Source organism: Callospermophilus lateralis, unplaced genomic scaffold (genome assembly GCF_048772815.1).
Source record: "Callospermophilus lateralis isolate mCalLat2 unplaced genomic scaffold, mCalLat2.hap1 Scaffold_113, whole genome shotgun sequence".
Lineage (NCBI taxonomy): Eukaryota > Metazoa > Chordata > Mammalia > Rodentia > Sciuridae > Callospermophilus > Callospermophilus lateralis.
In genome coordinates, this window is record NW_027511570.1 from 379,510 (window position 1) to 396,119 (window position 16,610).

A 16,610-nucleotide genomic window follows, 5' to 3' on the forward strand; every position below is an offset into this window, starting at 1 on the left:
CTTTCGTAAACTGCCGCAGGGAAAATTAACCCGGAGAATGCCACCGCGCTTGCGCCGTGGAATGCGCATGCGTCGCAGTGCCGCGCATGCTCCACGGCAGAGGCCTTGGAGAGCTCGGAGGGTAATGGAGCTGAAGCGCCCCGCCCCCAGTGTGAGTGCGGAGCTTTCCTTCCGCACCGCGTCGGCTCGTTTTTTTCCCGGCTGGCGGCCGGTCGTTACCTGCATTGTCTTCTCTCCCCTGCACGCTGAGCTGCTGCAGCCCACCATGGCGATCGTGGCGGGTCTGGGGAGCCGGGCGGCGCTTGGTCTCTGCGCCACAGGTAACAAGTGCACTGAGGCTCGGCGCGCGTCCAGGCTGGGCCTGGCGGGCGGGGGTCGCCGCGCGTCCAGGCTGGGCCTGGCGGGCGGGGGTCGCCGCGGGGGCCCGACACTGCGGATGTCTTCAGGGGCTTTGGCACTGGCGTTCTGGAGACTTGGCGCGGGGGGTTGGGAAGATGCGGCTGCTGCTCCTTGGCTTTTTACTGCACGGGCAGCGCTGACTCCATTGGTGGGCGATGGGAATGCCGGTGTTCCTGCAGACCTTGCCTTGGCTCCAGGGTCTGTCTTGTCACCCTCAAGGGTGTTTACCACCGGGGTGGGAGAGAGGGTCAAGGACTGACCGCGGTCAGATCGCCAGGATTGTGCGCTGTGAGACGTGACTTGTTGGTGTTGGTTAGCCTTTCCCAGGGCGCCCTGGCTCTCGTTGCTTGATGATTCGGCCACCATTAGAACCTGCGGTGTGCCAGCCTCCATTCTGTGTGCAATGAGTATCAGAGGGGTAGCTCGGCTTTGGTTTCTTCTCTCTCTCTCTCCTTTTTTAAAAAATAGTATTTTCAATAACATTTGGAGTTTTTAATGAAGAGAGGTGATTGCTTGCAGAAAAGAAAAAAAATAAGAGAAGCGAGTTTTGTCTACATCCAGAAGGTAGTGAAAAAAAAAAAAAAAAGAAACGTAGAAAATGGCACCATGTCAGAGGTGGATTAGCCTACATAGCATTTGCTAGTTGCAGGATGATTGCACGCAGAGTAAATGTTTGTTAAATGGATGTAATTCATTTGCATCACTGTAATTCTTCTGCATCACTCAATCCTTGGAATGAATCATTGATCCATGGTAGACCCTAACAAAGAATCAAAATTTTTTATAGGTGACTAAACATGGTAAGAGGCAAATGATAAATCATTGAATTTTGTCTTCTCTTTTTGTTTTGCAGTTATTTTGCTCGATATGGCTTTTTGTAAAAGTGTTGTACAAGATTTAGATGACTCGTGAGTATATACAAACTGTTATTTTAACTTTAAAAACTTGAGCTTTTATCTAAATATTTGCATGTGAATCTTTTAATGATAGGGGCAGTAAGGACCAGTGTTTATATGTTGCTACTTTTTTTTTTCAGGAATTGTTCTAAATACTATATATGTACCCCAAATATTTTTACTAATAGTTAAAAGATCAGAAAACTTTCAAACATCATTTTACCTTGTATTTATTTCTTTGTGCTCTAATCATATAGAGTGGGTACTGGAATTTACTTTCTCCTTTTTGGGGGGAGGGGTGTACTGGAGATTGAACTCAGGGGCACTGGACCACATCCCCAGCCTTATTTTTATTTTATTTAGAGACAGGGTCTCACTGAGTTGCTTAGAGCCTCGCTTTTGTTTAGGCTGGCTTTTGAACTCACAATCCTCCTGCTTCAGCCACCTGAGCCTGGAGGTACAGGCATGCACCACCATGCTTAGTGTTTATTTTCATAGTATCAGCCTTAATCACAAGGCCTTGCTTATAGTGGGTGAACTGTCTAGCTCTAAATAAAAATCCTATATGTGATTTGGCTTGAGTGAAGGTGACAACAATGCCTTTCCTGCCAAGCCACAGGGGGAAGGTGCCCTCCCCACACCAAATTTAGTTGCACAGTTTATTGCAGTCTCTGGAGGGTCTTGTAATCAAGGATTCAGACCTCCTGGGCCAACCATGTTCATATGTATATGTGTGCTCCTAGCCCAGTTCTGTGTGGAGACCTCTTTATTTGGGGCTTCATCTGAGGCATTTCTCAGACACTTTTGCCAAGACCTCCTCATCAATAGTCACTCATAAAGAGGCAGAACCCTTTTGTTCAGCTCTTCTCAGCAGTGAGATGAATTTCCCTGTCTGCTGCATCAACCTGATTCTCTGTTAGTGCTCTTTCATGTATTAAAATGGTACATTGAGGAGCTGGCACCTCTTTTATGTCTCTTGGCTCACATTGTGAAAATAAGTGAATAAAGGCTTGATTATTACTTCCAGTCTAGCTGATTGTCCTAATTTACCTCCTGAAAACCTGATTGCATGACAGAGTCAGTGTGGTGTTCAGGCTGATCAGTTGAGCACAACGTTGTTACAGAAGAGCAAAACACCTAAGATCCTATGTGTACCAGGCATGCTGATGGATCTTGGGAGTACTTGCAGACTGCTTATAGAAACTTTCTGGTGCTGAGGAAAACAATTAGGTACAAAGAAGTAACCTTATTGAATTTAGTGATACTCAATGGGGTGTGTCATTACAGTTTTCAGCTTATCCTGGCAGTGCTGACTGCCTGAGGAGGAAGGAGGAGTTGTGCTCCTGCTGATCATTCCATTAGCTGTGTAGATGCTTACTGGAAAGGCCCCTACACTGGGGAACATTTCCAAGAGCATAACATGCTTATGAGATAAATGTGGAAACTGGTTCCTCACAGTAGAGTAAGCACATGTGCCATCAGTTGTTTCCTGGATCCGTAAGACAGGGGCCATGGAGATTCTGGTAAGATTCTGGACCAAGCATGGAATGCCATTATTTTGAGAAGGCACCAAAACAGCATTGAAAAGGTGTTCCACTTGTTTCACCATGTTCAAAGCTAAAAGTACTTCCCCAGGGACAGATTCCTCAAGCTCATGGGTGAGGGTATTCTTACCAAATAGAGAACACTGGACCCCTTATTCCATTAATAGTGCTCTGGATCCCAACTGGAATTGATGCTTCTCTGGATTTGCCTTAGCCGTCCACATGCTTTCCACTGGCTTGAGCCACACTATCTAGACCCTGACATGACCACATTTGCTTCTTGTTCACATTCTCTCAAGATTACTGTATCTGATGGCTCAGCCTGTACATTGGTGGGACAGATGTTGGGCATACAGTGCACTCTCTATGCACCAGATGACTCCAATTCATAGGGATGGTTGAACATTTTAATGGACAGCTGATGACAGTGTACAACTTTACCCCCGCCTGGACTACACATTTACTGAGTTATTTCAATGCAGTATCAATTGGGTACTTTTCTCAAACATTAAAACTGAGCCATCAGGAAATGATGGGAACCCTCCTAGAATCCAACCTCTCAGATTAAAAACAGCCAGTTTGTAAACAGAATTTTCCAAGCATAGCAAACTTAGGCTTTGCTATATTAACTTTTCTCTAGAGGTAAAAAATGTAATAAAAGGGTGAAGAACTTAGGTATACAGTGTCATCCCTTGGTATCCATGGGGATAGGTTCTACAATTCCTTGTAGATACGAAAATCTGGATGCTTAGGGACCTTATATAAGTGGTATGGTGCTCTGTGCACATCCACCTGTATAGTTTATATCATCTAAATTATTTATAGTATTTAAATGTCATATAAGTAGTTATTATTTTCTGTTGTCTAGGGTATAATTTCAAGAGAAGAAAATCTTGCAAGCAACACTCTGTCAGATGATCAAAACTGTCTGAAACAATTTGAGCTTGCTATAGCAAGAACTCAGGGGTACTCAACTACTCCTCTGGCATTAGGGTTCTCTCTTCCATCAGACAAACCATTCTGTAGACTTAAGAGTGTTAAAAAAAAAAAGAAGAAAGAAAGAAAATTAAAGAAAGCGAAGAAAACCTGCACATGTTCATTACAGAATTGGAGAGGCAGTTTTCTATCCTGCGTCTCACCGAGTATTTTCAGGTCTTAGTTAGTGATCCACAGATGAGGAAAACCAATTACATTTGTATTTCTCCCAGAAAAACCTTAGTTCCACTTTTTTTTGTTGTTGAATTCTTTATTCCTCTTCTTTGAGTGGTTCTTTTTAAAAATTCAAAGAATAGGATAAGATGTGGAGGTCACTGAGGAAAAATTTTACACACATTTATTGAAAGAATTTGTTTCATGTTTTTATATTTATCAATTTGTTATCCCTACCCTTATGATACATTTGTAAAGGGAACACAAACATAAAAATCAGAGATCTGCTTTTGTTTTTAGGTTTAAAGAAAATCGAAAAGATGACATTTGGCTTATAGATGTGAGTATGTAAATTTTATGTTAATTACCTGCCCCTACCATTTTAAAGACTCTTTTTTATTCTCTTTCACCCAAAGAAGGCGACATATAGTTAGTACTTATGTATCTTCTTAATTTGTTTTTGCAGATAGTATTATTTTGGGTTTTCTGTTAAAATGAACCTTAGAGCTTTAAGGTTTAAGGGACATATTTTATTGAAATTTTGGGGGTGAGAGTATTAAGATGGGAAGCTAGTACCCTATCTTATAATGAGGTAAGATTTATAGATTATGTCTTTAGGAGATTATGATATGATTTTATTGCATAATTCACTCATTTCTTCTTGTTTTCCAAGATATTGAATATATTAATATCATTTAGTCACAGTCATACTTTCATCCTTTTTGTTTTTTGGATTCTGGGGATTAAACTCAGGGGTACTCAACTACTGAGCCACATTCCCAGCCCTATTTTGTATTTTATTTAGAGACAGGGTCTCACTGAGTTGCTTAGTGCCTTGCTTTTGCTGGGGCTGGTTTTGAATTTGGAATTCTGCCTCAGTCTCCTGAGCTGCTGGGATTATAGGTGTACACCACCATGCTCAGCCATACTTTGATCTTAATAGTGAACAAAATTAAATATTTAGCATCCTTTCCTCACTTTCTAGTTTGGAATAAATTTTAACCTCATGACATTGAAGATTTGTTTTAACATGCCTTAGCAAAAGTAGAGTAGCCGCAAAAGAAATGAGATAAAGATGGTAGAGTTGGGGATTATTGAAGCTGTGTGATGGGATATGAGAGTCCACTGTTCAGTTTTTTCTCCTTTTGTATATTTTAACATTCCCATGGTAAAAATTTAAAAAGAAATATTACTTCATGAAAATGCAATAAGCAGTTTGTTAGCTTGGGTTCTAAGTATTACCCCCACCATTTGCTGATTCTGGTCTGTGATTTTAGTTTTATCAGTCAGACTTGTCACTACTGCTACTACTGCTGTGTGACACAGGGAAGGTTTCTTAAGGCTTCTAAGCTTTGAATTCCAATGCTAAGCCAATTGTCTTAATGGTCTCCTGTATCTTGCCAGTAGATACAATAAACTCAGCAAAGGCACTCACTTTGTTGGGATTTTTGTAATAAAAATAGATTCTTTATCATTAACATTTGGATGTGCACATGGTATGACATATGCATTTTTATTTACTGGTTTCTTTTTTTTTTGAAGAACATGAATACATTCACTTGGAAGCAAAGACATTTTATTAAAATTCATATATCTGTTTTAAATAGGTATCAATAATCTATTAAAATGAACTTAAGTTAGTATTATATTTGAGGTATGACTTAGGAGTTAACCTATCTAGATTTCTGTGTGTCTTTTATATTTTGCTGCATAACCATTTAGGAAATATATTTAAACGTTTAGTTCCAAATAGATTATTAGCAGATTATTTAATCAAAGAGATTCTTTAAATATTAAGATTGATAGTTACGGTAGTACAACATTTTTAGTGATTCTTTTTTCCCCCTTAGGGTAGTTTTATGCACCATGGTGTGGCCATTGTAAAAAACTGGAACCAATTTGGAATGAAGTTGGCCTTGAGATGAAAAGCATTGGTTCTCCAGTTAAAGTTGGAAAGATGGATGCTACTTCCTATTCTAGTAAGTCTTGATGTAGTTTATTATTTTACTTTTCTCATAAAGAAAATATTTTAATTATATGCAGTAGTATTCAAGGTGGAAGAAAACATAATTTTCTGCTCTTGTAAAATTATCTTAGTTTAAGACTATACTTTATAAATTAAATGAATTAGCCATTGAGTATTATATATATATAAACGTACAAGCCATTGTGTATTCGTATTTGAACCCAACTTAGGTACTTAGTTTACATGAGGCAACTATAGAAAGTTGAACATTTCATTGTTGATATAAGTTAAGTGAATGATAGTTTATTGTCTGAGTAGATAGATGGTATGGTAGAGAAGTACATAAGAACTTAAAGATGAATTAGGATGAATATGAGAATCAGGAAGGAATTCATGCTGAAAAGAATATAAGAACAAAAATCAGAACTGAAAATGGGCTTAATGAGTATGTACACAAAATAAAATGAAGCAGAACAGATCTGTCCTCCTGTTTGTTTTGTAAATAGAATTATTGGAACATGGCTACACTTGTTTATTTACAGTTGTTTAGACAGTGTTGATGCACCAGTGTCAAAATTCAGTAGATATGACGAAAACTACATGTTCCCCAAAACCTAAAATATTTATTATCTAATCCATTATAGAAAAAAAATGCTCTCTTAAAGGATTTAGGCAAAGAAAAAATTTAGTTTAGAGAAGTATGAGATATCATGGAAATTTAAAAAGAGCATGACTCTAGAAGTAAGCCTGGCTTTGCCTGCTACTACTGCTGTGTGACACAGGGAAGGTTTCTTCAGGCTTCTAAGCTTTGAATTCCATATTGGTACATAATTAATTGTAATGCAGCTTTTATTGGTTATTCTGAAGCTTGAATGATGTTGTGTTTGCAAAATCCATTGTATGTTATAAATATATATTTCCTTTTCTTTTAGCTGAAAAAGAAAGTTGAACTGTGTAATATGTATTTCTTTTTTCGGAAATCAACTGCACATTTTGGATCATACCTATGTTTTAATTTCAAGTTTCTCACATTCTACTTTTGTGGTTTTGGGAAAATACTTAAAATACTTAGTTTCCATGTCTGTAAGGGACAGTGATATTTTCAAGGTTGTGAAGATTTTATTACTGTTTTATGTTCAGAACCCCCTATTGAAATAGCATGTATACAGTGGTAAAGGATGATTTCAGATTGTTAGAACCTCCCAGGGCAGAATGTTTTGCATTTTATTAGTTGTCCTTAAGGAAGTTATACACATTTTTGAGAAGACAAATTTGATAGAATTTTTTTGGCAGCAACTTGTAAATGAAAAAGAAGAGCAGGTGGAGACAAGAAAATCGCGTGAGTGAATTTTTTTATGTGTCCTGGTGTGGGTCACTAGGAGCTTAGGCTGGGGTAGAAGCAGTAAAGTGAAGAAGGAATTCTTATATCATGTTCAAGGCTGAAGTAGCAGATGAGATAGTTTGACAGTGCTTCATTATATTCACTCATCTGTACCACTACTGTCATGTGGAAAAGAATGAAAAGTTTGATTTTGTGTGCATTTTCAACCTCAGTTGAATTGGAGCCATTGCTTCATTCATGTTTCTGACTTGAGGAACTAGAGTTCATTTGCGTACTTAGAGCTGGAGTTACTGATCACACATCAGTTTTTGCAACTTTGAAATAAGACAGGACATTGTCAAAGGGAGAAAATAATATTCTTGAGTTGCTACTTCTTGAAATAAACTTTTAAATAAACTTTTAACTTCATGTGTAACTACTGAAGGAATCCCTTTATAAGGCATTCCTTTACTAATTACACATGAAATAGGTTCTTATGTCTTGATTAGAAATGTATACACATTGATCATAGATGCAGTCCTTCATTAGTTCACTCAATTATTATTTCTTAACTACTGTTTATAAACCACCAAGTCTCCAGAGATTAAAGAAAGACTCAAATACATCCTGCCTGTTTTGGAAATGCTTATAATACAGCCTTATAGAGGTAGAAAGATAAACAAAGCAGTAAGTGTAAAAAAGTCATAAAAACTGTAAATTCTTATGATCACTTGAATCATTGAGTGGAGTAATAATGTATAAAGCAAAGTGGAAATAGTCATTGAAAAAGTAGTTCATATAAGTTAGTAAAAATTTTTATGGTAAACTGGTCATGTGATGTTTCAGTGATAACTAACGATTTACATTGTCACAATTCATTATAATATCTAATTCATCAATGTACTATTTATTAAGTGTTTCTGTGTGCCATTATTACATTGGAACTCTGATTAGGGGCAAAATAGAAAGGACTGGGTATGTAGCTCAATGTTATAGCACTTGCCTAGTATGCAAAAGATCCTGGTTTTCATTCCTAGCACTACAAAAAAAAAAAAAAAAAAAAGCCCATGCATTTCTCCTGAGTAACTTAGAGAAGTATTTTAAATGCTGCGATTAAAAATCAGTATTTTTTTCTGCATCTTCAGAATATAATGTGTATATAAGTCAAGAGTATCCACACACAAACACACTGTATACATATATATACTGTATGTGGTTTTTGAATTTTAATTTTAAAATGGGACTGGGACTTTTTTTGTTTTTCATAAACTAGAGATTTGGTTTTTGCCTATAATTTCATGATTGTTGCAGATTTTATTCCTTATGTTTTGATTAGAAATCATCTTAACATCATATTACATGTTGGATTAATGGGGAGGAAAAACCACTATAGAGATTGCTTTGAAGGAAATATACATACAACACATTATCTCACATAAGCCACCTAGCTTTGGGAAAAAGGAAAAGAGGAACTGATATATACTGAGGCCACTATCTGCCAGGTTTTAGGATAGGTGGTTTTTTATATACCACCCCAGTTTGCACCTCAACCTACATAATGATGTGTTCTTGTGAATACTTGTGGCTCCTTGAATAATTGAAACATGGTTTATTCAAAAAAGTCATTCCTTTGTAAGAAAGTTACTGAGTAATATTCATTAAATACCACGTATTGGGGCAAGACAGGAACATTCTAGGTGTTGGTAATTTGTTAGTGAGCAAAACGAACAAAAATTTCTGCTCTTGTAGAGCTTGCATTTTTATGGACACAGACAAAAATAATCAATATAAACAGGAGTGAATATTCAGTATTTCATGTTAGTCATGGATGCTTTGTCCTCTGCTGTAGACAGAAAGAAAATTTATCTTCCTAGTATTTAAAAAAAGTTGATAAATATTCAGAACCACTGTGGAGACATTACAAATACATTTTTGGCTTATACTTTCTAATGTTTCTTTAAATACTCTAAGGCAGTTCAAATTTAGGCATTTTAGTGGAATTTAGAGTTAAATAGACAAAGAAATTGAATCTGTTGGGATTATTCTGTCTTAACTATAGAATGTTAATGATTTGGCTATTTTACTAATACCTCTTCCATCCGCACAACCCACTTCTGTTTCTTGGCCTATAGTCTGTAGACTTATGACATGCATTAGGATGACGTGGGAATTCATTGTCAGTTCAGAATCCTGAGGCCTACACCACTGTACCAAATGGAAATCTTTCAGATTTGGTCAAGAAAGTATATTTTGAACATGTACTTCAAGTGATTTTGCTGCACACGTAAGTTGAAGAACCAACCACAAAGAAGAATATTAATTTGATTAATAGATAGTTACAGGACTTTGTTTCAGAGTGAGGTAGGATTATTCAAAGTGATCATGTGCAGCAAAAGTCTCTAAGATTCTTTGATGATACCTTATTTCTTATTCATTTCTTTGTAGTGGTTGAAAGCAAATACCATCAAACTCAATCCAACATATGTGTTTATAGAACTTTTGAAGTCGAGAAATTTGAACTGTTTGTTTATTCAGTTCTCTGTGTTTAGAATTGTACCAGAAACTTCTTGATGCATGGTTTTGTTTGTTTTGTTTTCTTTTTTTGGAACTAGGGGTTGAACCCAAGGTTGCTTTACTGTTAAGCTATAACCCCAGTCCTCTTTACTTTTTATTTTTGAGACAGAGTCTTTCTAAGTTGCTGAGGGTCTCCCTAAGTTGCTGAAGCTGGATTCAGACTTGTGATCCACCTGCTTCAGCCTCCCTAGTTGCTGGGATCCCAGGTGTATACTACTATATTAATCCCTTCATGCACAGTAACTAATATCAAATTTAATAAAAAAGCTGTATGTGATCACTGTAAATTCAGATACATATTTTAGCCTTTCTTTTTTGTATGTATTCCTTCAAGAATAAATATTGGAAGTTTCTCATTCAGTAGTTAAATTGTGATATTGTGCGCCCTGTAGTGGGATGCTGATTTTATTGTGGAACCAGTGGAATTATGTTTAGTCTCTAGATATGGTTGTATGAAAAAGATCATAGTTTACCTCTTTTGATGCCTAAACATGCAGTGGTGTTTGAACAATAAAATTCTTATTCTGACTTCATGTTTACAGATTATATTTATAAATTAATTTTACTTTCTAGATTGTAAGCTCTGTTTGATCAGTGATTACATTTCAAGTTTTCTAACCTTGTATTATCAGCATTTGGGGCCAGATAATTCTGGGGTCTTTTTTCGGGGGGAGGAGTACAGAGGTTCTGTGCATTGTAGGAATTTTTTTTTTAGCATTGTTTCTTGCCTCTACCCACTAGATACTAGTATACCACCTCCTCACTGCCCACTCCCGTCACCACATTGTGTCAATGAAAAATGTCTCCATTTGACTGACAATCACTATTGCCTTTTATGCCCTTTTCATATTGGATATATAGTGATACTTAGAGAGTACTAAGACAGATAGTATTTTTCAGCTGAAATAGAGATTGAGAGTTTGAGGCTAACTCCTCACTACGTCCCCCCACCTCCAGTTTATAGGTTAAGTAGCATGGTAACTAAGTGGCATGAGAATAATTATACATACGAGAATTTGAGATAGAATTATGCCCAGAATCCAAGATTACCATGATTCATATCTTTACCTGTCTCTGCCATCAAACTATTATAATTTCAAGGAGAAGCCAGAAATAAAAGATTGCTTCATATTTAACCTCAGTTTAGAAATATTTAAAAATATTTAAAATTATACAACTTCAGAGGAAGTTATTCATTTTATAAACAGGATCTTCTGTTTCTAAAGAAATCAATATTATTATTCTTTAATTTAAAATGTAGAGAATGAAAACTTAGACCGAGTCTCAATTGCAACCTTGTTTCCTAATTTGTTGTTTTCAAACAAGTTACCACATTTTCAAAAGTTTTCTTTAATTTGAATTTGCAGTATTTTTCCCTCCAAACAAAAATGTTTCAAAGTTCAGTGGAAGGATATTAAAACCTTTAAAATTTGTACATATTAGTATTTTAATATTATTTACACGTTGATGTATCAGCAGATAGTTACTAACAGTGAGGTCAAGAACAAGAGTAGGAAGGAAATAGCTCTAACATTTAGGGATTTAAAGGTTCTACCTGTAGTCCTGTAAGGTGAGTTGTATCTTAAGAAGTAGTATCTTCTGAAGCAGAATCAGAGAAGTTGAATCATCCGGCATTGCACTCGATAATAAATGGAGCAGAATCTTAACCTGGGTCATTGTATGTCTACAACCTAGCCTTTGCTTGTGTGATTTTTATTATATTGTCATTCCCCTCTAGGGGAAGCTAAGGACAGTCATTGTCAATTGAAAGTCTATCAGACTTGAAGATCAAGGAGGCAAGGGGCTTTTAGGATAGGTGATATAAAAACTTCTAGATATGAAAACTGAGGTCAAAGAGATTGATAGAGTTCAGTGTGGAGCAAGGATTTTTGCTCTGAAACCTGTTAAAGAGATTCACCTCATGCTGTGAGATACCATCACTGTATTTGTCAGTGTGTACTTTGTTTTTTTTATTGGATTTGTACATAAATAACTTAAAACAATTTGTGTGGATTGATTAATTAGTGAGATATAACTCCCTCCTCCAATCAGTTATATTCTCATGTTTTGGCAGATTTTATTTTATTTATTTTTTATTGGTTGTTCAAAACATTCCAAAGCTCTTGACATATTTCATACATTAGATTCAAGTGGGTTATGAACTCCCATTTTTACCCCAAATACAGATTGCAGAATCACATCGGTTACACATCCACATTTTTACATAATGCCATATTAGCAACTGTTGTATTCTGCTACCTTTCCTATCCTCTACTATCCCCTCTCCCCCCCATCTTCTCTCTCTACCCCATCTACTGTAATTCATTTCTCTCCTTGTTTATTTTCCCATTCCCCTCACAACCTCTTATATATAATTTTGTATAACATTGAGGATCTCCTTCCATTTCCATGCAATTTCCCTTTTCTCTCCCTTTCCCTCCCACCTCATGTCTCTGTTTAATGTTTTGGCAGATTTTAATCAATTTTTAGGTGAAGATGATATAGGCTTATATTTATTTGCCTCCGTAATTTGGGAAGGACAGGGTTTACTCATGTAATCTCTCCCAAATCAGTGTTTTTGTCGTCTTGGTAGTCACAATCATATTTAGTTAGAATACACTTTACAGAATTAAGTTTTAAGTTAACCTGTTGTGAATCTATATTATTATTCATTATTAAATCACAGTACTTAGTTTTTATTGTAGAATTTTCAAGGATACATTGATTTTCTGATGACAACACTCACCTTCTAATTCATTGTACTAAATATAGTAATCGATTACTAAGACTGCTGCAATCTTCATACCATTGTTTCTTACACTCCAGGATTCTGGCCCCAGAGTCTTAGGTATCCTGGTAATTCTTCCATGTTTTTAAAAACATGTGTTTGCATTTGTCCGTAGTTTGAGTTTTTATCAAGTTTGACTTACAGCAAGATTCTCTACCATCTACAAAGCATGATTACCATTACTTCATAAACGAGGACAGGAAGTATGCATAATGTTTAGGAAATACATGTAAGTACCAATCCCAGTTAACTTGCAAACTTCACTAACTTAATTTCAGAGATAAAAGCAATAGACATACATTTTGGAAAATAAATACTTTTCTCAGTCTCCCTTAAGGTTTATTAGAAAAATTTTATATGGACTATTATTAGTGGTGAAGGAATTACAAATGCTATAAATCTTTGAAGAGTCATAAACTTGTATGCCAATACGTCATTTGGAAGGTACACCTGTAACACCAATGAGTTTGCAGAATTTTCCAAATAAACCAACTTCAGTATGTTACACAATTCAACACATGTGTTCTTTTCCTCCCATTTGGGAACTGTGATGAAACACAAAACTGAAAGTCTTGGTGGTGAAGAATGGGGTCTCCCCAGCCCACAGTGTCTGGAGTAACAAGTGTTAGAGAGAAGGAGTGGATGAGTGGATGACCCGCCTAGGAGCGCTGAGCAGAGTGTTCAATACAAGCACAATAGTGGGTCATGGAGGATTGAAGAAGTGTTTCAAGAGAGACTGTGTATTTCAGTTGGACATGAAAGAATGAATACAGTAGCCGATGACATTGAGGTAAAGAGAAGAGAAGGGCTTTAATAGCAGGCACTCATTGTCGTGATAGCTGCCATAAAAAGAAACCAAGGTCATAAAAGATATTAAATATAGAAGGCCCACGGATGAGCTCAAAATATCTAGAGCATAAAAGAAATGGAGGGGAGTGAAGGAAGAGAAGACTATGGAGGAACGTTAAGGTCAGACTAAGAAAGAAACATGGATGTCCTTAATTAGGAGACAGAACTCTATTATTTAGGAAGTATGTAAGTACATGAATTTTGATGTAAGTGTAAATAAAATCAATAATAAAAATACTTGCAATTGTAGAAACTGATATAATATATAACAAAAAAGAACACATTACATGTTTTTGAAGTATTTGACTTATTTTGCTTATTTTTGCTGCATGGAACATTTTTGTCTTATAGAAATTTTTCTCTGTGTGCCCATAAAGTAGGCAGAGTTAGATCACATTAATGATTAATATTGTTTCAGGATTGAAATCTGTGATTCATTGTTTACACAAAGTGGGTGCCAATATCATGAATGAATAATGCAAAATATTACACAAAGGAATTCAGGCACATTCTGTGGATAAAATGGTACAGAGGCTTTGGATGAGCTTCACAAATTATTTTACGTAGCAATCAGTCCACATACAGAACAGGAGAAGCTGACTTTAGGACACGTAGATGAACATTCTGAAAGTACTACAATTTCATAACAATATTATAATTAGGTCTGCTTGCAACAACAAGATTATCCCATTTTAATTTGTTATTAACCTGTAATTTTATCTAAAGATCCAATTTTAAATAGTCATTCACAGGTATGTGACCTTCAAAAGGTTATTTATTTTTATCAGCCTCATTCCATGAGGCTATTCCCATATAGCAAGATTTTAAAAAAATTTAAAAAGGAATTTTTGGCACAAGTAACATTTTCTCATTTGCTCATGGATGCAGTTTTCAACTGCTGTTTCTGTCTTTTTTGACTTTGAAGCCTACCTGATTCTCACATTCAGACATGAGGAGAGTTGTGCTTAAGCGGTGGAACACTCTCTCTCCTTCCTATGTCAGAGCTCTGCTCCTCCCCAGTCACGAATGCTTATTTGACTTCATCAATTTGGTGGAAAAGAGGATAACAGTTGGGTTAATTATATTTTTTCCTCTTGATTTTCACTCCAGTCTAACTGATTATTTTAAACCGAGCTATCCATATATCCCTTGAATAAATCCTCTTTGTCCAAGCCACATTATTTCAACATACAGCTAGCTAGATTAAAATTTCTAATACTATATATATATATATATATATATATATATATATATATATATATATATATATAATATATATATATTTGTTGCTTTTATTATTCTGTATCTCTTTATCTACTCTGTGTCCATTTTTCCATATATTATATTTGTATCTATTATTATGGAGTGGTATTTTTCTATACTTTTATGTGTTTTTTGGGGGGGGCTTTTTCAGTTTTTATGCAATGTATATTTATTTAACTTATTTGATTTTATTTATTTTTGGTATTGGGCATTGACTTAGAGGCATTCTGCTACTAGGCTACATGCCCAGCTTTTTTAAAGGGTTATTTTGAGACAGGGTCTCTTTAAGTTGCTGAGGGTCTCACTGAGTCACAGAAGTTGCCCTTCAACTCGCCCTCCTCCGCCTCTGCCTCCTAAATTGCTGGGATTACTTGAGTGTACCACCAAGCCTGGCTGTAAAGTGTATTTTAAATATATTTTTACTCTTCAAATTTTTTTCTTCTGTATTTCACAATAAATAATTTATTCTGCATTGTGGAATAGTTTGTTCTTAAGGAAGTAAAGGCAACCACTGAAGTCCACATTATCAGAGACAAACTTATTCACCAGATACAAATCAGCTTTTGTTATCTGCTAGCTCTGATGCCTCTGGTAAGTAATACTAATCACGGTGAGAAAAATTTGTTAAACTCCTTTCCCATAGTCATCGACGTCTCTCTCTCTCTCTCTCTCTCTCTCTCTCTATATATATATATATATATATATAGAGAGAGAGAGAGAGAGATAGATAGATAGATAGATAGATATATCCATCCTGACAGGTTTTTATGGAATAACTCTGAAACAAAAACAAAAACTAAGGCCACAGAACGGGGCTCCCATTGTGGTTGCCAACATCTGCTTCTCAGATCTTACCTAAAGTCTCACTGGAGTCTGAAGGTGTGTGTGACTTTCACGTACATGGGACGTTCCATCGTCAAACACCTGGTAGAGGTTTTTATCTGTGCACTGAGATGACTTTATTCCGTGATGTTGTCTTTGTGATTTTCTAAGTATTTAAATGTTCAAAAGAAGAACAAAAATGTGCACTTCTCCAGTATTTGCTCATGAGGGCCTGAGTTCTGGGTGATTAATCTCCTCCATGCTTTGTTACTTTCCTCCCTGACAAAGTAAGAGAATTCTCACCATCCTTGCGGTTCCAGGGTGCGCAGTCATGGGTGCAGGAAAGCACTAGCCACTCTGGTGCAAGAGCCTAGGACTTTCACCTCAGCTGCTTCTCGACTCCCTCTCCATTTCTTTTCCTTCCAACCTGGGGATGGCATCAGGAGACATGTTAAAATTCTTCCTCTTGGTATTGCTCTCTGGGGAGGGGTTAGAAAAGAACCTGCTGGTCAATTCTGTCAGTTTGATCCTAGAAAAAATCCTCTGTCAAGCACCCTGTAACATGCACAAAGCATGAGTGTACCCTAAAGCAAGCTAAGGGCATGCAAATATTAATTTTTATATCAGCATGCCAGTCCCTCATAAAATGGATAGGTCATCTAATGACTTCTGGAGAGGAAATGTTTGACCTCATACATATGGAATAGAAGACCTTATTTCCTGATAACTGATGGTCACATTTAAAGTTGAATATGCCCAATTTTTGTTGTCAATCAAAACAATATTCCTTTTTATCTGATATTTTACTCCCTAAATAATGAAATGCCAAATGATAATGGAGGAGATGGCTTCCTTCATTTTGTCCCTATAGCTCATAGTTTCATAAACTTATTCTAAAGCATCTCCACCTATATTTCATCCCAAGAATAGAAGAAATATACCAGATGAAAAAACACCTTGCTTGCTTTAGACAGCCTCAGAGTAAGGTATAATTACTTTCCAATGTCTCTTGTATGAATTAAAAATAGTTTCATCTATA

The 16,610-nt window shown here is 36.3% G+C and overlaps 1 long non-coding RNA gene across 1 annotated transcript; it reads left to right on the forward strand.

Moving 5' to 3' along the window:
- The first annotated feature begins 220 nt into the window (after positions 1–220).
- Positions 221–5,918, forward strand: LOC143386118 (uncharacterized). The gene is made up of 4 exons (XR_013089539.1): positions 221–320; positions 1,253–1,307; positions 4,289–4,328; positions 5,844–5,918. It is a non-coding gene; the product is annotated as an uncharacterized LOC143386118 (long non-coding RNA).
- Positions 5,919–16,610: the final 10,692 nt, after the last annotated feature.